This window comes from Ischnura elegans, chromosome 9, assembly GCF_921293095.1.
Source record: "Ischnura elegans chromosome 9, ioIscEleg1.1, whole genome shotgun sequence".
Taxonomy (NCBI): domain Eukaryota; kingdom Metazoa; phylum Arthropoda; class Insecta; order Odonata; family Coenagrionidae; genus Ischnura; species Ischnura elegans.
Genome location: NC_060254.1, coordinates 91,939,450 through 91,963,765, shown reverse-complemented (window position 1 = coordinate 91,963,765; position 24,316 = coordinate 91,939,450).

The following is a 24,316-nucleotide window of genomic DNA, read 5'->3' as shown; positions in this document are numbered from 1 at the left end:
TCCTAAATTGTGTCCGGTTTTGATTTCAAGCACTTATTTCGTTATCTGCGTAATCGAATTGTCGAAACCAGTGCGGAGTTCTGAGAGTTATGGAGAACTTATTTTTTTCAATATATCTATGGAAAAGTTTCAAATCTGTAACTCTCCGTGCGGTGCCGCCACACTGGTGAAAAAATTGAAGTTATGGGTGGCATTATCAAGGACATTGGGAGTTTGAGATCGAACTAGCATTGGAAAATGAAGAGAAATGAGGATAACATGAGTTTTTTATAACATAATTATTCGGTAAGTAACACTACCACCCTTGATAAATTCCCGTTGTGACTGAAAACCTCAAAATAATAACTTTTTTCCATAATTGGTTTAAAAAATCTTTGCTTTTAAGGATAGGAATTTACTGATATAACAGAGCGAGATATGTGCGCACAAAATGTGGAAAATTCAGGGCTTATATCATATAATTTTACTTGCATAAGCTTGATGAGCAAACTGTTCCGCCATTTTTTATGTAAGTAAAGTTATTTGGCTTCAATTACAGCATTTATCGGGTATAATTCAGAAATTAGTGAGGTGGTAGGAATACGTTTTATTTTTACCATTATTCCTACAATGTATCGCACAATTCATCAGTTCACTGTTATAAAGGCAATAACAAAATCGGTTTCTTAGGGGTAATTATCAATTTTCCTACGATTAGACCACCGTCGCCGCAAGAGCCTACGTAAAAACTTAGATTTTTAAATGTATTTCCAGAATATATAACAATGATAGACCAATTTCATTGGTTGATTGAAGAAAATTGGCTTTAGGTGGGCATATACGGTAATTTTTATGAAAATAACATTCCTGTTTCTCGGAAGAGCATCCTCAATCTGCCACTCTCCGTACAACGACCATAAATGGAAGCAGTCTGCGATTCAAACCAAGCGGCGGTCTCAAACGATTGGCGGTGCGCCCGCTAGATGTAGCCACAGTGCCTAGCGCGCAAACGAAATCAGCTGGTTGCACCAGGCGGAGTGGGTCTCATCTCGACCGTTGCTTCAGAATCTGAGAGTAAAACATCATTGAAACGATCATTTTTTTAATCACTCGGCACGTCCCTTTTTCCGTAGCTGATGCCATCGCTGGCACCGTCCTTTAGCCAATCAGAACCAACGGCCGCTAACAGCGAGTTTAACCTCACTCTTTTCCTTGAACCGCAGTTAAAAATACGGAAAGCGACGGTGGGGATGGCTGTATGATTCAGAAAATGACAGGTCGAGCGATCATTTCATTGGTCCCTGAAAAGCTATCGCTGGAGCTATCAGTGATAAGGACGAAAAATATTATTATATATTCAGGCTTAGTAAATATCTTTCAACTAACTCTTTAAAGCAGACTTTTCCGTTTCTCAGCAAGAGCTAAGATTTTACAGCTTAATGTATACTCTTTCTTCGTTCCTTTTTGGTTCTTTTAATATTATACTAGCCACGTGGATAAAATTTTAAAAAATGCTGAGCACGAATTTTTATCCGAACGGTTCTAAAGGTTGTAATAGGTTCAGAAAACAAGGAAACTACATGCCATGTTTTCTATAAATGAAGCTTTCGTTTAACGTTCTCAGCGAAGGATTTTTCTAGAGGGAAGAAGCTTGTGGTTTTTGTCGAGTCCGTTGTCTGTGTTTGAGAAAAAAATCAAATGTGAAAAAAAGGAGGACCAAGCATTTTGAGGTCGTAAGTATACTCAGACCTAAGATCAATCCTAAGACCTAAGGAAAATCATTTTAAAAAATAGTTAATTATTTTTTTTCCTTATCTTAACCTCGTTTAATTCATGTTAAAATAGTTCTTGGAGTGTAGGTCAATGTATGTTATGCAAACAAGTTTTAGCCAACCTTTCTGTTTATTTAAACTATCATCGGGGCTTTGAAAAAATACATAAGAACAATATAAAATACAAAGATATACAATATTTCTGCATAAATAAATATTACGATAGCGTTTTTTTACAATAATATAGGTAGTTGATATACCCTGATGATAGTTTAAAATAAACAGAAACGCTGGCTAAAACTTTTTTGCATAACATACATTGACCTACACTCCAAGAACTATTTTAACAAAAATTAGTTACGTTGTAATATGGCCTAGGCATCAATGCGGAGGTTACTGATATAGACGATTTATCATGGGGCACCAGGTTCAAGTTATAAAAAAAAAAAAAAATTTGAACAGAAGCCAATGGTCTCTTGTAATTAGAGCGAGGAACGCCATCATTAACCCTATCCGCCAATCACCACCGTATTCACACCTGGGCTATAGAATTTGAGGCCAACAATCAACACTGACGTTAGACAGCCAAAAAGACGAGGAGAAAATCTCTTTTCCAAAAGTCGGTAACGATGAAATAACGGAAGCCCCAGAGATCAGGGGCGCAGCCAGGAGTTAAGGCAGGGGGGATTTAGGTGCAACTAATACCGGGATGTGTGGGGATGTGGAATACCCACCAGGATATGTGGTAGGTGCGATATTAACCCCTGGCGCTGTAATGACGACTCCATCTCGTCATGAACTTTCGACGCCAAACCGCGCAATGACGAGTGTATCTCGTCACCGGATTTTCATAACTTTAGCACTATTAAGAGGAACAATATAATTATTTTGAAAGCTTAACAATGTTAAAGCATTCATGGTATACTACATGAATGATTCATATAACATGAAACGTGATGCATTTGCAGGATAAAAATTATTTTATTCGAGTAGCGATATCTGTGTTCTCCATGTTAAATAATCATATTTAATTTCACGGCTCTGCGTTGATTATAAAATATCATTTCATCACTTACCATTTAAAAGAGAACCGCATAAAAATAAATAGAGAATAGGAGAACGATATTCAGGAAATTAATCGAAGTGGAAGGGGTTTATAAATTGCGGAATTTGAAGATACGCGGTTCAAAATGGCGAGTTTTAGGGATTTCTGAGGGATATTTTATTAATTATAACTCTATTATATTAGTAATATCAATCCAATCAAATAAAATGGATTAAACTTTAAAATTTCTCTGAACTCTGGGGGGGTTTAACCCCCAAAACCCCCCCTCGCTGCGCCACTGCCAGAGATATTCGCCATCCATATTCACCCGTCTTTCCTGAAGTCTTGCTTGAGTTCTAGAGTGAAAGATAAGACTTTTATCGACATCGTAATGTAAATTTCCAAAGTTAAATAAATATTTCGAGAACGAAAGATAATATCTGCTCCATGTCAAAAATTTCACTTGAAAAACGGGTACACCATTTTGATCTGCAAAACTAAACATATGTGAGCCAGCAATATTTAAAGTCATGGATAATGTAGGGATAGAACCAGGTCAAAGGAATATAGTGTTTTTAATTACATTAAAATCACACCACCGCAATAACACCCGCTTTAATTCAAAGATTTCAGAAAAAAATTAATGTCGCGCGATTCCAGTAATATTCCTTTGAGCTGGTTCTTTCCCTACATTATCCCGGCCCATAGATGATTTTGGCTCACATCTTCCTGGTTTTGAAGACCAAAATGGTGTACCCGTTTTTCACGTGGAATTTTTCACATGAAGTAGACATTATCTTTCGTTTTCGAAATCTTTAACTTAATTTAATTGAAATTAAATTTTAAGGTTTATCTTTCAGATCAGGTCTTCATCAAGGCTAGAAATGAAAATAGATCCATAATTTTTATAAATTACACAACATTAAGAGTTATAAAAATGTTTTTACGATAGTTTATAGTACAATTAAAAAAGAAACAAATTCAGCAGTAAATTAACAAAACATAAAACGAAACTTTGAAAAAAACTTGTATATAAAATTTTTCAAGACCAACGTTCCTACATACTGATATAATCCTCTATATTATTTCTAATGTACAGATACCTTTTTCTCAACTTATACGCAACCAAACTCTACAAATAAGGTATCAAAATGCACAGAATTTATCAGAGAACATGCGACGGCATATCTTACTTCCTAAATATTGCTATTGTTTCCTAAAATTGGTTTTTAAAAATAAAAAAAAATAATCGATTCTGGCAAGATTGTCCTCATCCCAAGAATACAGTTAACGCCGTCGGATCACACCATGCCTTTTAATTTGACTCGCAGGCAATTTGCCATTAAGGTTTCCTATGCGATGACTATTAACAAGGCTCAGGGTCAGACTTTGCAAAGAGCTGGCTTATTCCTGCCTGACCCTGTATTCTCTCATGGCCAACTTTATGTAGCATTCTCTAGGGTAAGATCTTTTCAAAATATTTTTGTAAATATTAAGGAAAACGCTAAACAAGTATTAACAGAGGATAGTGTAATTACTTCCAATGTTGTGTTTAAAGAGGTCCTCTGACCTCAATTTGTCCATGAACATTCCAATTAAATTTGTACATAAGACCCTGCCTTTTTCTACATTTTAAAATTAGAAACGCGCCTATCCCTCTGTGGACCTTCATTGAAAAGAACGGGGGAAGTCCGCTGGGAGCGGGCGCATCACGCTCCTATAGTAATAATCCAGTACACAATTTACAATGATTAGGTACTTTAGGGGCACTTGTATTAGGAAGATTTGTCAGGTGAGATAGGTGGGAGGATTTTAGTGAAGACGTAGTGGAGGATGTCCAGAGGAACTCGCAGATGGAATTCCGATCGGAAGCGGCCGTGGGTAGACGCAATGAAAACCCACAAGAATATGCAAATGCAATAAGGCCACATGCGGATATCATTTGAGATATGCGCCCACCGGAAACAAAAATAGAATGGCACGGAGCACAATGCGATAATGCGTCATCGATGATTTAAATTATGTAGATGATATATCTATGCACATAAAAAACAGGAAAATAGCAACTTCAAAGATCATTTTTTGCACTGCGCTGAGGTTCTTCAGAACGACGACTGCGAGAAAGATTCGGCTAAACCGTCACCCGATAACATCACTTACCGCGACATGATGTCGACCATTTGGGCCGAGAACATTTGACTGCTGTTTCCGCTGTGTTCTTCTTAGGGCGATCTCTTGTCGGAACATAAATATTCCACTTATCAGTTTACAGACATGGTGACACTCATCAGACTTACAATCGTAGGATTCTGTTTGTGTAGGAGATAAAAATTTGTTGCAATTAGGGAGTATAGCTTCCTTATCCTTGAAAATATTGCAATCACCTCAGATGTAAAGCAGGGCTATTCATTGTTTATATTAATTGTTCATAAAAAGCGACTTTCTCAAAACTATCTCAACTACTGTCTCAAAGCAAAAATGAAAATTAGGGATAAGAAAATAAAGATATTTTAGATCTCGGCAAATTTTCGGTCTGAAAATATGATCTGGCAAAGCCAACAGTTGACAAAAATCCGCGTTACTCTCAATGAAATAATTTTTCCACTACGAACAAAAGGTGCGTCTATATTTTATTTAACTGCACGAAGGAGTATGGTTGTTTTTTTACCATGAATAATTAATGGAATAAACTATTCTCTTTCTTATCCAATACAAAAAATAAAGTTCAATTCAAGCATATCTTTCGTCATATTCCTTTGGTTTATAATAGAGTTCTGCGAACCCCCATGGTTGCTACTCTACTACCCCTATGGTTGGTTCTTTGCAGGAGGGATTTGTAAATTGTAGACTTAAAAGAAAACACTATAGTTCTTTGTAAATGCACTTTTAACATGAGACGCAGTGTTACTCCTGCTGAAAGTTTAAAATGGTGAAATTTTATGATGTCTTATCACCAAAATGATTTTTGATACGGTTGTAGGTTAGGTCACCGGTAGCTAAGGAATCTCTGAGTCACAGGTAATTATCGTTTATAAACGGTGGAGAGGTAGATGGAAAAGAGAGGGGTTCATGGTTTTGCGGGCAGGGACACGGAGGGAGAACATTGGAAGAATGTCATAAGACCTGAAGTGGCCATACATAATTCAGAGGAAAACCTGTGGTCAATAAGTGCACGTCGTCGTTAAAAAGGAAATACCTCAAGTTGAGATAGGAGATCATCAGTAGAGAAATTACAGAGGGAGGGGTTACGCTTTTTTTACAATGTTGAGGGAGAAATTGAGAAGCATATTAAGAGATTTGATATTCGAGGGACAAGTCTCGGACCATATAAGCAAACTTTTTCTTGGATATTACACATCTACTTATACCACTTCTTAAGAAGCGGAATAAGTAATTGTGCAATATCCAAGAAAACTTATAATGGAACACCACAAAGTTAATCATGAGTTAGTGAATTTTGTTCATATGAGAAAATTTTCATTCTTAAAAGTACTGTTGAATTAAATGCATGAAATATTTTCTTTCCCATGAGTCTAGTACGCTCTATTATTGCATCACCTTTTATAAATTCTTCATGACCGTTAGATATTTTCCAATTTGGAAGCTCTACCGCCAGGAAAGGTAGAGATTTTGATTTGTCAGTATTATCTCCCTTCTGATAGAGGCAAGCGCTTCCAGAATGACACTGAGGTCCATGCATTCTCCACTCGACTTTGTCTTTTCAAGGGTTAACATTTTGTTAAAGGCCTCATCAGCGAGCGGACATTCGAAAGAACGCTACGAAAGAATGATCGAAAGAGATGAGGTCCCATTTCGGAGCATTTACACGGCTCTTGGAATCACTCCGTTAACGACGTTCTTTTTTTTCGTTTTCTTCCGACAACGAAATAAAATATTTCTCTCGCTCACTCATTCTCTAGCGAAGATGTGAAGAGGACTTCGTTACGGGCCCCATGGGGCGCTCCAGAGGAAGGAGTGAAACGAAATGTGAAGGTAGAAGGAGGAGAGATAAGAATGGGAAAGAATGAAAAGAAGGGGGAAGGAGATGGAGGGAGAGAAAAGATGATTTGTAGCACTGAGAGGTGGGATAGCGGTGGTCGGGGCGAACCTCGAAAACATCAACCACTCCAACCCTTCCCACAATGCTCAGGGTGGAGGGGTAAGGTGAGGGGGAATCATCGTAACTTCCGACCCCCCCCTCCCACACTCCCCTGGCCTTTGGGAGAGTGGAGGGGGGTGGTGTCGGGGACGGATAAATCTTCCGAGAAATGACGCGCGAGAAAAGATGAAAAGAAAGCATTTATAAAAGGGAAGGTAGAGAGAGAGAGAGCCCCTCAATACGCCCCTCATGCCTATATCTCTCTCCTTCCCTCCCTCCAGTGCCAAATAACAAATCCTTTTACCCCACCCCACCCCCTCTTCAGACCCAATCCCTCCCCAAGTCGAGGCGCACGGACACGTGAAGGCATTGAGAAGCAAAAGGCTCCCATATACCCGCCTCACCCCGAAAAACCCCTTTGAGGCAACATTGATGACTCCACGATCCTCCCACTTTTATGGGGCCTTTAAAACTCCCCCGCACACCGTCTGCACAAGAGATAGATAGAGAGAGAGAGAGAGAGAGTCACACAAGGGGGTGCAGTATTCGTTGAAATAGAGGAGGGTGAGTAACGTGTGATCAGGGACTCTTGGAGTGTCTGAGTAAAAGTACTTCAGTAAAACAGTAGGGAAAACATTTTCAGCAATTTCGTGTTACAATCGCTACGTTTTTAAAATGTTACCATTTCCTGTAAGGCAGTAAATGATTTCAAGAGTAAGTGAAGCTATGTCACCGGCTTGTCCTCCGCATCGATCCATCCTCCTCGATCCATCGATGTCCTCCATCAACATTTTCAAGATTTCTGGAGTGAATGATTTTCGCACCGAGGCTTTATATGAGATTAACATTTTCAGCTGCCTCGTCTTGTAATCGCGACATTTAAAAGTGACACAACTTTTTGTATTGCACTAATTGATTTATGGAGTAATATTAACATTAGCAATAAGATATGACAATAAAATTTTCAGCAGTTTCGATTTGCAATCGCTACATTTTAAAATTTCATTCTTTTTTGCAATGCGCTCAAAGATTTCTGGAGTAAGCGTAACTTTCGCACCGTCGCTTAATCGAAAATTAATTGGCCAAAAAGACCATATGAATGCATCTTAATACACGGAAAACCATGCTGAATAACTAACTAAATCTAGCAATAATAATAAATAAGGTCGTCCGATGCAAACTATTCAACTACAGGCTATACAAAGGTATGTGGTAAGCAATACTTACAATTATTTACGCCTTCCTTACTGCTTCTGGGGAACTGTAGGTGTCATTAATTATTTACCAATAATTAATACAGGCTTAAAATATTTCGCTTTCAATTTATTTCTTCATAAAATTTCCATCGAAAAAGAAACGTTTTTCGATTTTCTTTTCGTTCTATGGTACATCATTGTGTAAAGTAATTGAAATTTACTTTAAACCCTAACTATTGACTGCTTAAAATTACAAATTTTCCTGAGAACTGATTACAAGTGTTAAAAATATGTGCAACTAAGTCCACATTACTTTTTCTCAGTACTCTAACCACCTCTGGGCTTCGGATGTAACTTCCCACACTGAGAAAGGGACTCACGAGATATCTTCCCTCCAAAGGGAACTTAAAAGAGTTTCCTGCTCAAAGGAGAAGAATCGGAGACGGCGTGTGACAGCCTCTTAATGGGCAAAGGACCGCGGAGGTGGCGTAAAGTCACACCTTGCCTTCAATTCGAAACTCCAGGCTTCTCTCTGCCCCACACTTTCTCCCTCCCAACCCCATCCAAGTCTTCTGCCTTCCTTGAAATGGTCGCGGAGGAGGAAGAAGAGAATGGGATGGAGAAACCTTTTTCACACCTCACTCTTTTCTTCTGCCTCGAAGGTCACGCGTCTCGCTAGCCGGGTGGTGGAAGATCCGTGCTGGATCCGCTCTGTTGTGTTGCCTTGGAGACGGGGAGGGGAGGTGTGCATCTATGGAAATCCCTTATTCACCCCCTCCTATCCACCTCCCATTTGTATCTTTCGCACCCCTCTCAGCCGCCTGTATCATAATCCCCGCCTAGCCCTCGCCCATACACCTCGTCACACGGAATAATCGTCTGCGTCCGGTGATACCTCGAGGATTAAGGATGCTTCACGTTTTATCATAAAGATAGGTATTCCTTTAAGGCTGCAAGATACGGACGTGGTATTTGAGCTTGTCGCAAAGAGCGCGCGAAACGCTTCTTGAGATTATAGCAAGTGAGAACAAAGGATAACTCTCGATCATTTTAAGCCCTGTTAGCCTTGGGTGAGGTCCAGGGAGTGATATTTTGGGATCTCAATGGAATATCAAGAAAATAATTCAGGATATTCGATTAAAATGATTTTTTTAAATCAGATGATATCCAAGTCTTTCAGATTAGTGCTTCATCTCCTCCTTTACCTTTTAAGGTGGCTTAAGAGAAGAGTACCTGAGGGGAAAACGCCAGCCAAAATAGAAAATAAACAATTTAAAAGGAAAAAATCAGAAAAACAGCAGTTTGGACAACCAAATATGAGACATTAGGGCTAGTTACAATTCCAGGTGATATCTCAAGCACAATAAAAGCACTGAATGAGACTTTACCACAGTACCAACATGCGCACATGGCAATGTTTTCGTGTAATTTCTACAACTGGCATGTTGTATTCCATTACTATAATTATAAGATAGCATTTTCTTAGGGATATCCTTTGCAAAAACTTATCTCTTGAGACCTGCGAAGCTATTTCTCAGTGTTTAAACCCGCGATTACTTCCAGAATGCAAAATTTCGAACGTCTGGCTCCGTTCCTTCAAATTCAAATTAATTTTATACAAAGTCAAGAAACTATCATCAAACTTGTTGTCTCGGAGTCTTCCGTGGCGTGCAGAATTTGTGGATCTCTCCATTTTCCGGGATACAATATAACCAACGCCTATGGAAGAGAGTGTTTAGAAATCCAACCAATCACGGCGCAGCAGCAAGGGTAACCGGCCAACAACACCGCGGCCGCCAGGAGGGAGAGCTATGCATACGCGGCAAAAACACCGAAAGCACCACTTCGACCTGAAGACGCCTGGTGGAATCCTGGCGAAACTGTCGTCACCTCTGACCGCGAAACGCGGCGATAACCCGGAAAATGGAGAAATACACAAATATCATTAAACTTGACTATATCCACTTATTTTCATCATTCAATATTATAACCTCTGTGCGTGAAGCATATGTATCCTTACGTACATTTTTTGTGGTTTTCCAAACATATCCGCGTCTCGTGGCCTTCAGACGTGACTTTTGAGCGTGCATGAATCGCATGGGTAGTTAGTCTTCAATGGCCGAGTTAAAGATTTTGGCTTTCGGTCCCGGTGGTAAAGTTACGTCATGCAAATAAGCTATGAGGATCCGTCTGCGTCCTCCCCCCCCCCTTCTCCCATTCCTACCCACGCAATAAAAGCGCAGACAGATGGCACTGAGATCGGTGCCGTGCCCATTTTTGGGAGCCTCCCGACGTCCATCATGGTGGCCACGGAGGTGTCAGTCGGGATTACGAGAATCACACTCACACCCACCGTCTTAAACATTCGTGTAGCAGAATCTGTTCAACAGCGGCGGAGGAAAAAACCGAAGCCGGCTCACGTTTTTAACAATCTTTACGGCACGTGAAGGACGGGGGGAGGGAGAAAAAAAGGTGTGATTTAATCCATAGCACCATGAGTGAGGAGACGCCCTGAAAAATTTCTCACCCGAGAACTATCGTAAACTGTGAAGAGTCGAGAGATCGCATTTGCTCATCCTTGGGAGTTGGGAACGGAAAAGAATGTGGCCATGATGTGTGCGCGAAAAATCTCATGGACGTTAAGAAAGAGAGAACTTGAACTTTTACCTCTGGTGTAGTCATTATGGATCACGGAATTGGAGGACGACTGCCAGAAGATAAAATTTATGAATTCTTCAAGCCCGTGAATAACAAATTTTTTTATTTCTTTTTTGAGCACTCCATCTTGTGGTTTTTTTATGGCTTAATCTTAAATCAAGGATTGTGTGCGGCACGTATTTTCCTTTCAAAGCCAAAAATGTGTCACCTACCCTTTCGATAAGAAACGAGAATATTTTAGAGTCGGAGATTAAATTTGCTGTGATGTCAGATGATATGTATTTAGAGTTTTGTTCACTTATTTTATTTCCATGGCTTATTTTATCGCGAAAATAAAACATTCCAAATTCGTTTTCAATACATAACGAATGGGCAAATAGCATCTACAACGCATTAGTAATCTATTGATGTGAAGGATTTTACCAATGCGTTAAAGCTGTGCACTACGTGCTACAATGACTACTTAACCATTATCAACTGAAACAATGATTACAGCACATCTCCTTACTCATCATCATCACTGGTCAACAATCCTAGGATTGGTTTGACGCAGCTCTCCACTCAGTTCTCCTATCAGCTAATCTTTTCACTCCTACGTATTTCTTCTCTTTCACATCTCTCTTTACTTGTTCCATATATTTTGTTCGAGGTCTTCCTTTTCCATTCTTGCCTTCCACCTGTCCTTCGACGATTGTCTTCATCAGGCCATCATGTCTCAAGATGTGGCCTATAAGGTTGTTCCGTCTTCTTATTAAGGTTTTCATGAAGCTTCTCTTCTCTCCTACCCTTCTTAGGACTTCCTCGTTACTAACTCGGTCGATCCATTTGATTTTCATCATTCTTCTGTAGCACCACATTTCAAAGGCCTCTATCTTTGCTTTCTCCACTGCGGTCATTGTCCATGCCTCACTTCCGTATAGGAGCATACTCCAGATGTAGGTTCTTATAAATTGTTTCTTTACATCCATATTTAAGTTTCCCGCTGTTAGCAGGTCTCTCTTTTGGTGGAATGCTCTCTTCGCCTGGGCTATTCTGCTGATAATTTCTTTCTTGCTGATAATCTCCTTACTATAGATGAAATTCGTAATAATATGCAGGGAACATATATTTTTCCATTAACTCATTTCAGAAATTGACAGGTGCATATGTTTTGCCGATTTAATTATGCCTGGATTTTCGGATTTACTATTTCATATATAATAAAAATAACGGATATTATAATTCGAAATCTCTATCGCTGAGTTCAATGCATTCTTCGACGAATTTAGATCGGCGAAATTTTCCCCTGAAGTTTCAATTTTCCCGATGAAATTTGCAGTACTTTTGTGTGGCCCTTTCGACAAATTATTTGAGCTCTATTTAGCTACCATTAGCTCAGAGCGATTATGATATGCAGATAAAATAAAAGTAATATAAAACAGTTACTTGCGCTGACTTGAAACCAGAGAAAATTTGTTGGAGCAGGGAAGCATAAAGTACTGGAAGCCTTTCATCGAAAAGTTCCAGTTTCTTTTTGGTCGGTAAAAAAAGCGCTCGAAAAACTTTTAATGATTGCCACTTTTTAAATAGACATTGAACACAACATTAAAACCCCTTTTTTAGCGGTTATGTAGCTGGAAGAGAGACTCCACGCCTAGAAGTCATTGCATGCCCCTGTACAGAGACACGTTTTCCTTTCTGTTGAAGGGATATTTATGATAAATACCCAGAGAGGAAAAAAAACAGGAAATTAAAAGTAGAGACACTAGTGAATAAATAGTGACCATACGCCAAAAACCTTATCTCAAATTTTAGAAGAAATCATCAAATAACATTATTAACAAATGCTTGCTTTGAATTCTCCGCGAAGAGTAGTTAACTTAACGATTTTAATTACTACTGGTGAATTATATTATGTGTCATTTTTTATTTTTTTTATCCTAGCAATACATGGAGATCTGTCATCAGCTGCATAAAAAACATAGGGTAGGACATAAAGGATTTCATGAGACCGTCAGCCAACCGGACGACATCTGAGTCTTATTGTTGTGCTCGCTTAACGGTCGATTCGGTTCAGTGTGAAACTGGACTTTCATTGAGTAACACGCCTTGAAAATGAGAGGCAAGTCGTCTTCCGAAACGTCGGCCTATACGACTGAATTAATCTGGGTGAGAACATGAGAAGAATTTCTCAGTAGCTAACTGCTCCAATCAAATTTCAGGATCACTGCTGCGTAGCAGTTGTTTTCAAGGCAACGTTTCTCTTCCTTTGCTGGAGGGGTAAGTCGAAGTAATTCCCTCCTCGAAGTTTCATCCCCCGTCTTGGAGAGGAATAGAGCAATCAATATTTACGAAAACCGTCAGAAATATACGTGAAACTGCATTTTAATACTACCGACTCCGCAAGCCGTCTACCCAAAACCAATGAAATAATACCTTGGCATAATTTCTTTAAATGTTTACGTTAATATTTTATATGTTTCTGTATTTTTACGAGATAAAACGAATTCCTATACCTAACCATCTATACTTATCCATCCGAATCATCATTTCTCTTATTTGGCCATTCCTGTCAGCTAGAAAAATATAGCTTCTGAGGAATGACATCCTTTATCCTACACAGAAAAGGTCTGTTTACAAACCATCAACCTTGTAAGTCTGGAATAGATATTCCAGTGTCTTAACTATCCTAATAAAAGTTCTGCAAAATTAACCGCTCCTTCGAGGCAGACCTCAACGAATTGCAATACTTTTCTTCGATGCTGGAAGTAATATTTTAATTCATGGATAAGTATTCCAGCCTTGGATGATAAATGCTAGCAGCGTATTCGACGTGCATTGTGGGAATAGCATCGCTCTCTCACGTATTCTTTGGAGAACCTATAGGTACACACTTGATAAATCCTAGTTTCATGAGCTTTTCCAGAAAATGTATGAGTTCATAAACGAGTCAAAAGTTGCTTCTCGCGTTCAATCTACATCTGCATACCACCCCTTAATAGGCGTATGGCGGGGGTGTTAGGAAACCAGCCGTTTACAAATAAAGAGGAAATGCTCTTCAGAAATTACGCCTTGTATTTATTAAAGTCTTCAATTGTTCCGCAAATACATCTTGCTTGTGTTCCCAACCATAGGTTTGTTGTTTAATGTGTGTGTGTGTGCTTTCGAATATTGATTTTATTTTCCGACCTAATTTGTTTAAATGAACTGTTTTACCCTTTCGAACCCAGAGATGCTTCTGGGAGAAATTAATTTTGAAGACTTTTTCAAGGCAAAAAATTTTGTACTCAATCATGATTATTGTGGCAGCTACTTATTTCGCCATTAAATTTTACAGCACAGAAGAACACGAAGTTGAAATATTTCCTTAGTTAAACGCTAAGCGGGGATTTTGCAGTATTTTTCGAAACTTCGAAATAGCGCGTTAACTGCGTATAAACCACTGGTGGCACACTTTGGTATTCTATTACTGTACTTTTTCCTCGACCAAGAACATTTTCGTCCGCAACTCCTTTAAGAAATATTTTTCAAAGTATTTATCAAGAAATTTGCATTTTAATATGCTTCATTTTTTTATAAATGAAAGAGAAAAATGCTTAGAGTGCTTTTAATTTTAGAAGTTATCCAAATGCGTGAAAATAAACTATTTTAATGTATACCTATTAAGGAAAACCAAAAATATTAAAGCGCGGCAAAAAAGCCGCCAGCGTGCACTGGCGCTATCCTCGCGGGCGCATGTAGCTAAGGGTCAAGTGAACTGAGACATGACGGTAGAAAATGAAGGATCGAATATTTCGTCTGCTCACCGGGGCAAGAGCCATACCTACTGTTCCGCCCACGCCGTGACCTCGTGCCGCTTCGGCAGCAAAGGGGTCATCCGCAGCGGACCACATGACAGCGTCGTCTCTGACCTCCTTCGCCCTTGCCCACATGACATGTGAGCAACCCTTGATGGATGCTCTTGCGTGCGAGAAACACGCGACTTCCTTCGCCCCTTTCTTCTTCCGTGTGCCTAATCCACTCCGTCGTGTCATACCAGCGCCGAACGCCGCAATCCTGATAATCTCTTTGTAGGACGCTGTTTCCGTTGACTGCAAGAAGTATTTACTTTTTACTTTATTTAATTTAATTTTATAATTTACTTAATTTTTGTTTTTTATTGTATTTAATCTTTATTTATTTTTGTATTTATTTTTTAAATTTTTGTTTTATCTTTATTTTTTAATTTTTGTTTAAAGTTTATTTTACTTTAATTTAATCGTTATCTTACTTTTATTTTTATTTCATAATCATTTTATTTTGTCTTTATTTATTTGAAAAATTCTTAAAAACGACACTAAGGAGCACTGAAGTAACCAACAAAGAATAAATTATAATAACAAACAATAAGTAAAAAATAGTAGAAATAGAAACACGTAAAAATAAATAAACTGGAGAGGAAAATAAGGATATGACGAGAGGGAGGATATCAGTGAATATCATTTCAGAGGGAGGATTTGAAAACAGAGTTTTCAAATCCTCCCTCTGCGGAGAATACAGGAAGGAGAAGCAGGAGAGAAAAGGGAGGGTGGTTACGGTGCCAGAGAGTTGAAATTTTAGAGAGAAATAGAATACGATAAATAAATGATGGCCAAATAAAAATATATTCAAAATGTTAAAAGAAAATTCAAACTATAAAGTTTCAATACGATGTAATTAACTGGTTAACCGAACTGTGCAAATAGTCACAATTATAAGATGCTTGGAAGAAAGTTTGATTCAACTTTTATACATCGATGGAATGAGTAATCCGTGTGGGATAATTAAAAGAATTTTGAAGTCTTTCCATACGGTGCGAGAAGAGAAAACGTACTGCGCGAAAGAAAGAGCTGACCAGAGTGAATATCAAACTTCATGAGTTCACAAGCAGGATATTCTTCAATTCTACTCTTCATGAGCGAATGCACATGAATATGGAGATAGGAGAGTCTTAGTAAGGTCTACCTTGATTTACTTCATCGAAAGAAGTTACAGCGAGACGTGAAATTTCTTTTTATCTATTAAATGAATATTTGTCTTTTTAAGCATTTGCACTTAAAATCAAACGATTGGATCCACATTCCACTCTGCAATGAGACCGGTTAGTTCTAAGTGTGCTGACTCTTCCGTCGATGTAAACAAGCGTTTCGTCTCATTCTCCTTCTTTTTACAACTCAATAATTCTCCAAGGTCTTGAATGAAAATTAAAAACTTTATGTAGAAAAACAGTTTAATTTTCATTCAATATGAATAAATTCCATATAGTAACGCCTCAAACCATCGACTTCATGGTATTTGTCTTCCACATTCAGTACATTTTTCCCATCTTCTTAAATTTGATGCTTATTCTCCAACCTTAACTTGATGCAATTCTTAATGATCATCAATAAAATCATCTCTTCATCATTTACATTCTAAAAACAATCTCCTAAAACTTATTGGCTGGATGAGAAAGATGATTAATAATTCTAATCCTAGAAGGAGACGTGGTGGGAAAGTGGGTAGGTCATTAGGCTACTCTTTTAAGGTTCAAAGTCCAGTTGAAATATTCAGACACGCCGAACAAAAAACCGCAAACCACGAGGTGGCCCAGGGAAGGAAACTTAGCAATCTCCCATATCCTAAAGGTGTGAAATTATCTTGATTGTGGCTTAATGTGGGGTGAGCTCTACCCTCAACATTTCCACATCAAAATCATCCCTTTCATTCTCACGACAATTTCCGTTTTACCTCACAGAAAGCTAAAGCCCGAACGCGTCAGGCGTTCTTGAATTTAATGCTCTACATTTAAAAAATATGTTTTTTATATACAACAAAATACCGTAGAAGAAATACCATTTTATCACGAGTGATATCATAATTAAAGTAATCTATCGATTAAGGTAGGTTTCTATGGAGTAGTTAAGAAGCTTACTGGCTGCCTCCCACGTCCTTCATGTGCGTACTTCTCTCTTCAATTCACAGTACGGCCTACTCCCTTTAATTCTCTCTAAAATTCCTATACTCTTCCTTCCTCTCCTTCCTTTTCCCAACATTTTCCCCGCTAACACTGTTATCGAACAGGGGTGATAAAAATGTATACAGCCTCTATTATAAAAGTAAATCTAATTCGCATTATTATAATAGATTCACATGTGATAGAGCACGGGGTCGATATATCGGCACCTTCAGCGTTTTTAGGCGAAAACTGAAAGCTTATATATATCACCTTGAGGGTGTAAGGGTTAAGGTTGTAAGATTGGCTAAGACAGTATAATACAATCGGTTACCCGAGATAGACATTCCAGCCCACTTCCATAGATCGGTCCTGAATTTTTTTCCCGGCAGATATTGACATTCAGCAAGTGGGCGTGCCCAGAATCAAAACTAGGGGGGGCAAAATTAGCTGTGGTCGTTCGAGTTGTAACTTTTTTTGCACAGGAAAGGTTAATGAAACCAAAATTTTAAGGAAATTATGACAGCAGTTTATTAGTTTTTTAATAATTATTTGCTTGAAAAAATAATGCTTTTTATTTTAGTACCATGTCTTATACAGTAGATACCGTTTAATAGGTCCACCAGTTACTTGGGGCAGCCGCTTAATTGAGGCAGATCTTGAAGAACAGAACCCAATAGAGGAATATCCCATAGTATTCTCCGCTTAATTGGGACAGCACGCCGCTTTATTGGGCCATGAGACGGCGACATAGACTCTATACTCGCGACGAAATTAATTTTTTTTGTTTTTCAGAATACTATTTTTTTATATTTTCCTCTTTTGATCTACTCTTATCTTTCACAAACGTTCCTATTCTTGCCCTATTTTGAAAGCTCTTGTTGTTATACTATCCGCAAGAGGATAGAACTTAGTAAAAGACGTTCATTCAGCGTCGTTTGAGGCTGTGAAAAATATTTTTAACTAAATTGTTGTAAATCTTAAAAATGATAATAAATTAACTAAACTCGCAGATTTATTAATCAAATTAATAGTTGAATAAACTTGTCTTGCATTATAAACATTCTTTAGTCTTCTTTTTATCATTTCAACGTTTGTTTATGCCCTTATACAGGATAGTTCGCCTTATTGGGGCAGCCGCTTAATTGGGGCAAAGTGCACACGTCCCGATGTGTCTTAATTAACCAGAATCTACTGTGTTAGTATCATTTTTCTTCAAAAGGAAAATTTGTTCATAACTTTTGTTTTGAACTAAATTTATTTTCGCTTCTAGGGGGGGGGGGGGGGGCCCCCCTGCGCCCCACTGGGTACTCCATGATTCAGCATATATAACCCGTACACACTCCTCATCCCCTCACCCTATATGAATCCCTTTCCTCACCCGCCCCCTCTCTTCCCCATGCTCAATGAAGATTTTTTTAGCTAGTCCACTTGAAGCGTGTCGTCGCGTGGTTTACGACTGTCCCAATCTCTCTTTTTTTGACTCTCTCAAGTGCGATCCTCGAGAATGAAGCTCATTCACAAAACCAAATCTCCGATCGAGTGTGTTTTTGTTCGCATCCGTCCCAAATTCACATCTGGTGAATTTCGTGGCGGCAAAAATACTATTAATAACACTGGGGAACAATTTTTAACTTATTTTCTGTTGACTTCAATTATTGAACTGTTTAAGGTTGAAATAGGCATGCTGATTTCAAAAATGTAATTAGTTGCCTTCTACCACGTCAAGTTTTTTTTTTACTATTCCTTGTGTAAGTGTGAAAACACGCAGCTTGATTGTGCGTCGGTCACAAGAGGCATCATTGCTCTCCAATAGGGTAGTTTCCTTCATCAAAGAAAACGAAAGGCATTGATTGCGATTCGTTACCCACCATTAGTGTATTCATAATACACAAATTATTTGGTTTTTGAAATACCGGTTTAGACGAATGGCAAGGGTCAAATTTTATCCTCATTTGAAAAAGGCCAGATTGGCGCCCATGCGATTCCACTCCACGTGACGTCACAGGGACCTAGTTTCTACACGAGAGGATAGGAGTTGTACATCGTCTGCGGTTACCAATGCATGCATGAGGCACAGAGCTCAGGGAAACATGTCTTAATAATCACCTACTAAAACTGGCTAAGGTCGGAAAGTTTTCTTCGTTTGATAAGGTATTAATAAACTTTTTTAAGCCAAGCGCTACCATTCAGCAAGGTACTCAGCTACCCGCTGGCAGCCTGCGACGTATCAGCGCTAAGCCTCGCCTCAAGGTCACCTCACCGGGCGGGAGGGGGAACCAGAAATACGACGTACGGAGATATTTCCCGGCATTCATACTTGAGCGTCGCGTTTTCGCGCGCTTGAAAATTTTCACTTTTTATTTAATCGCGAAAAATAGATATTGTCATTTAAAAATCTAAAAGCGTGAAATACGTACTCCAGGAGTAATAATTTTTCGATTAAGGCAATAAAAAAATAATAGGAAACCACCCTATTGGTTGACATTAACCTCATGCGACCGTTGCCGGGTGACTGACGCCTTAGGAGGCCAGAAACAGGTGCATGGTTGTGTAGTTATGCAGGAGATATTATACAGAAACGCAGGCACGTAAACCGAAATTTGCTCAATGGCGAGCTTCAATGTTGAGCGGGTTTTATACACTGACATTTTGTTGCCAATTTAAATGCATCGGTAGACCATCCCATTGAATAAATCACCTGTAAATTTCGTTTGGAAAATGATGAAATTTAAATTCATCGTTGGTTATTGGCAGGCGTTATGAAATGTAAATAACTATATCAAAAAGTGGAGGGTCAGAGTACAGGTGCTCCTTGGCTAGGTTATCCTCTTCAGTCCGGAGGTCCACATTTGAGGACCTCATTTCACTATTGTTTCTTCCGAGCATGGTGCTACAAAGTAAGAATTTCGACGCGTGTTACGCTTCGACCAACCTTGTTCCTCAATGTAATAGAGACCGCAGTGCCATTCAGCTCACCGTTTTCAAGGTACAACGTGTTCTCTCAGTCTTGTCCTGGTCAACGTGCAAAATGGCTTCATCTTCCGGACTTCGTCGTGGTAAGTGCTTATTATTTAGCAAAGTAATTCAGTCTTGGTGCTTATGATTTTTATAATTGAAAACTAAATCATGTTCAATAAATATTCACCGCTAATTTATAGTTTAAATTATTTTCACGATCATACTAGTTGTTTAAAGAATGGTCCTCATGTGTGGACCTTGGGTCTCAACTGAGATATCCCTAATTTTTGAAGCGGATTTGTTTCAGGTCGAAAGTTACAAACTGACGAGGAAATACGTGCATTTATGGACGACAGTGATGCTGATCTGTCTAGTGGCGATGAGATAGAATATAATAGCATAAATAACAGCACCAGTGGGGAAGAAAATGGAGACGAAGACAATTTTTTAGGACATGAGGAAGTCCAAATTGAGATACCTTCATTACCTCCTGGGCGTGAAAGACCACTTTTATGGAAAAGAGCAAGGTGAGTGAGATTTTGAAATAACCACCGTGAAGATCTAAACACATTTTCACTTATTGGAGATGATTTTTAACCATTATTTCCAGTAACAAATTTGTCTGTCAATTTTGAAAGTTGAGAACAATTCGCAGTAAGGATATCAATGATATGCAATAATTTGGTTGGATTTAAATATCTGATAATATCATATTGATTTTTATTAGATATTATTTTCACTTGGGTTGCGGTAATCCAAGTAACAATTGAACATTACTCTTCCTCTCCCTTTTACTCCTCCTTCATTTTCTTTGCTCCAATGTCCTCCTCTCCACCCTTACTTTGGTTATGGCTTCATGACCTCTCCTTTGACAGACTTAATTTCCAATATTAATCCCAGGAGTTGTATTTGACAACTACTTTGTTTGTACAAAAACTGTTCTATGGGAATGATTGCCAGTTGAAATCGAATTTGAATAACGCTCTGGCTTCATTTATGACTTATTAATTGAGTAACGGATGTACGAATTAACTAAATATGTTTTCCCTATATTCTCTCAACTTATTCCACAGATCAATACTCCTTAGCTTATTGCAAAATTTTCTTTATTCCTAGAATGCAAATGAAAGGATCTCCCGGGGACGAAAGTCTTTTCACAGAACATGATGAAAAGAAAGGAGTATTGTCGTCTTTTCTGGAGTATTTGCCGTTAGAGTTTTGGGAAGATGCAGCAAAAAATACGTGTCTCTATTCTGTGCAGGAAAGAGAACTACGATGTGTGAAGACTACTGCAGAGGAGTTGATGCATTTTGTTGGGATACATTTAATAACGGGATGTCTTGGATATCCTCAGGTAAAAATGTATTGGCAGCGAGGCACCGAAGTTCCAGTGATATCTAATTGTATGTCAAGAGACCGGTTTTTTGAATTGAGACATTATTTGCATTTTGTGGACAGTCAAGGTGAGCACGACCACAATGATAGAATGTGGAAAGTGCGTCCATTTTTTGATTTTGTAAGAAGTAAATGTATAACTTTACCCAGGCCAGCTCACATGTCATTGGATGAACAATTGGTACCATTTTCTGGCAGATGTTTGTTCCGACAGTATGTCCCTTCTAAACCAAATCCACTCGGATTGAAATGTTTTGTACTTGCAGCCTCAGATGGGTTAGTGTTGGATTTCCATATGTATACTGGCAAAGGTACTGTTCCCGAAAATGACTTGAAAGAAATGGGTCTGGGATCTTCCGTGGTAAAGCTACTTACCCAAAGTGTACCGCAAGATGGAAGGCACTGTGTTTACACCGATAGATTTTTTACCAGCATTAAATCCATCAAATACCTCAGGAAAAATAATATCTTTCAAGTAGGAACAGTGATGAGGAACAGAATCGGACCAGTCATAAACAAGTTAAACAGTGACAAAAACCTCAAAAGAGGAGAATGGGACGAATTAGTAGAGGAGAGTGATAGCACTTGCCTCGTGAAGTGGAAAGATAATAAATGTGTTTTAATGCTGTCATCCTGTGCTGGTAGTCAACCACTCTCTACTTGTAAAAGGTGGAGTAAGGAGGAGAAGAAAAAGATTGAGGTACCCTAGCCATACGTTGTAAAAATTTACAATGAAAAAATGGGAGGTGTAGATTTATGCGATAGGTACATGTCGTACTATAGATGTAATGTGCGCACTAGAAAGTGGCCCGTGAGACTTTTCAACCATTTTGTTGATTTGGTGACTGTAAACTGTTGGATCATGAACCAAAGGCACTACAAAAAGGAAGACACTCCAAAAAAGGAAACAACATCGTTATTAGATTACAAAATGCATTTAGGAAGAGCACTGACCCTGTATGACAGAACTGAAGACACCCAGCGACGTCGAGGACGACCACAATCAAACTCGCCATCACCCAATGTGGAGGCTACCGGCGAAATAGAAGAGCCAATGGCTAAGCTACCGAGAAAGATTATATCGCATCCCATTCCAGAAGTTCCGATGGACAATATTGGGCATATACCCATTTATATAGAAGCGAAAAATGCCTCTAAATGTAGAATGCCAGGCTGTACTTCTAAAACCAGGACGATGTGCAAAAAATGCCATTTGTATTTGTGTATAGTTAAAAATAATTGTTTTGAAAAATATCACAAAAAATAAATTGTTATCTAACGCCAGTTAAAAAATAGTAATTATTTGAAAACCCCGCAAAATGAACCATAAAGAAGTGACGCAAAAAATAAAATGCATGATTTTGCTTTGACCATTCTTTGTGTTACTGGAGCCCTGAGGTCCACAAATGAGGACCTACCATTATGTCGAAATAGGCTGGTGAAAATTTTTTTTTTTTGTAAATTTGGTTTTCAGTACTCCTTGCATGGCCACATTTCAGTAAATAATATTTTTTTAGGCTATACTTTGATCTCAGGTCTGAAGAGGTTATGACGTGGTTTGACGTGTCCTATGTATTCTTATTACAATGTTAGCAGCGTTTAGTTTTTATCCATATGAACTGAAAGATTTCCTGTTTTGAATTTGTTTATTTCAATATGCAAAAATTCCTCTCCATCACGCTATCTTCGAATTTCCAGTCTGCCTGTGTTGGTCGGCGTCAAAACACATGCAGCAATTCACTCGTCAGGCCTTCAAAGCCTTTTTTGCCTAATTTACGGTGAAAATTAGTGTTCAAGATAAATCATAGACCACTCACAAAGTGAACTAGCAGTATGTCAAGAAATAACGGACATGGAGGGAGGGAACACTACACATTTCCATTTGATATGCCTATGATTTGGCGAGAGCCCAAAGATCGCTCAAGTTGCTGCTTTTTATTAGCAAAAAAAGTCTGTACACAACAAGAAATTAAATTTAAATAAGAGTACCCCAGTTACTCATCATCTATACGCCCAGTGCTTTATCTAGCTGAAATCCTAGTGCTAGTTTTCAAAGTATCTCATTTCATCTCTTCGCAAATACAGAAATACGAATCTGGTAAAGATCGAAGTCACTCCAAAAGACGAATACATTGACATTGAAGATGATTCCGTTCGTAATGGATTTGACCAGCATGTCTTCAATGATTTGGTATGATATTTGAGTCTCTCTCAAATAGATTGTCACCGAATAATGTCCACATATTAAGTACTCCAGAATAAAATCTAGAAGCGAAACTTTTTACCATAATATTTATATTTATCGTTTGGTAAAGAATTCCCTATTTGATTGATCCCAATTTTAACTTGCAGTAACTGTATGTAACCGTTGTATAATTTTAAACCATTCTATATGGGCGGTATGTAAGGTAAGATTTCCCTTAAAATTCCCGCGTACCATAATTTTGTATGATATATGAGACAAAAAGAGGTTATCCTGTTGCTTCAAAAGTTGACGTTATGTATAAAAACTGAGGTTATTTTCTTATCCAGAGGCCAAAAACTAGTCAAAAGAAAAGTCCCAGATATATGGCTACAAAATGGCTGTTCTCCAGTGTTATTATCGCGCACGTTATTTACAAGGATTTTACTGGATTTTACTTTTACTGGTTGTGTGTTCAATTTAGTTGGTAATGAAATTGTATATGACGTTACACTTATTTCAATAGTGAGTGCTTTTGCAATTTCACAAAAGAATTGTCAAAGAAGAGTCGTAATTTACAAAAAATATGTTGCAAACTACGTTAAACAAACCTTCAAGACCATAAAAAAACCTTTATCAAATATGGAAAGTATTTTTATCAAAATATCAATTACTGAGTCTCCCAAATGGATGGTACAATAGCACTGAACGGAAATAACCGTGGACTAGCCAGTGGTGAATCTTTATGGAGTCTTCCGTTAGTGCAATACCAGTGCAAATTCGGGATATCCGTGTTCTAATCCGATTCAAGAAAAATTAATTTTCTTTTGCGGGATTGCCGCACTGTTAATTACTGCAGTCTTTCGCCTAGAACCTATAAACATCATTGATAGGCATTGGAAACCCTTTAAAATATAATTTTGTTCAAAAATTGGATCGTTTATTATGACATTAACAGAAAAATCCTACTACGTTATTTCTATATTATTTGGAACAAAAAAATAAAATGAAAGAAAAAAACACAAAAAACCGAATTCTCTCTCCTTTAGCCCTCCCTTTTAATCCTTTTCCATCTCACTCAGAATAAATCCATTAAA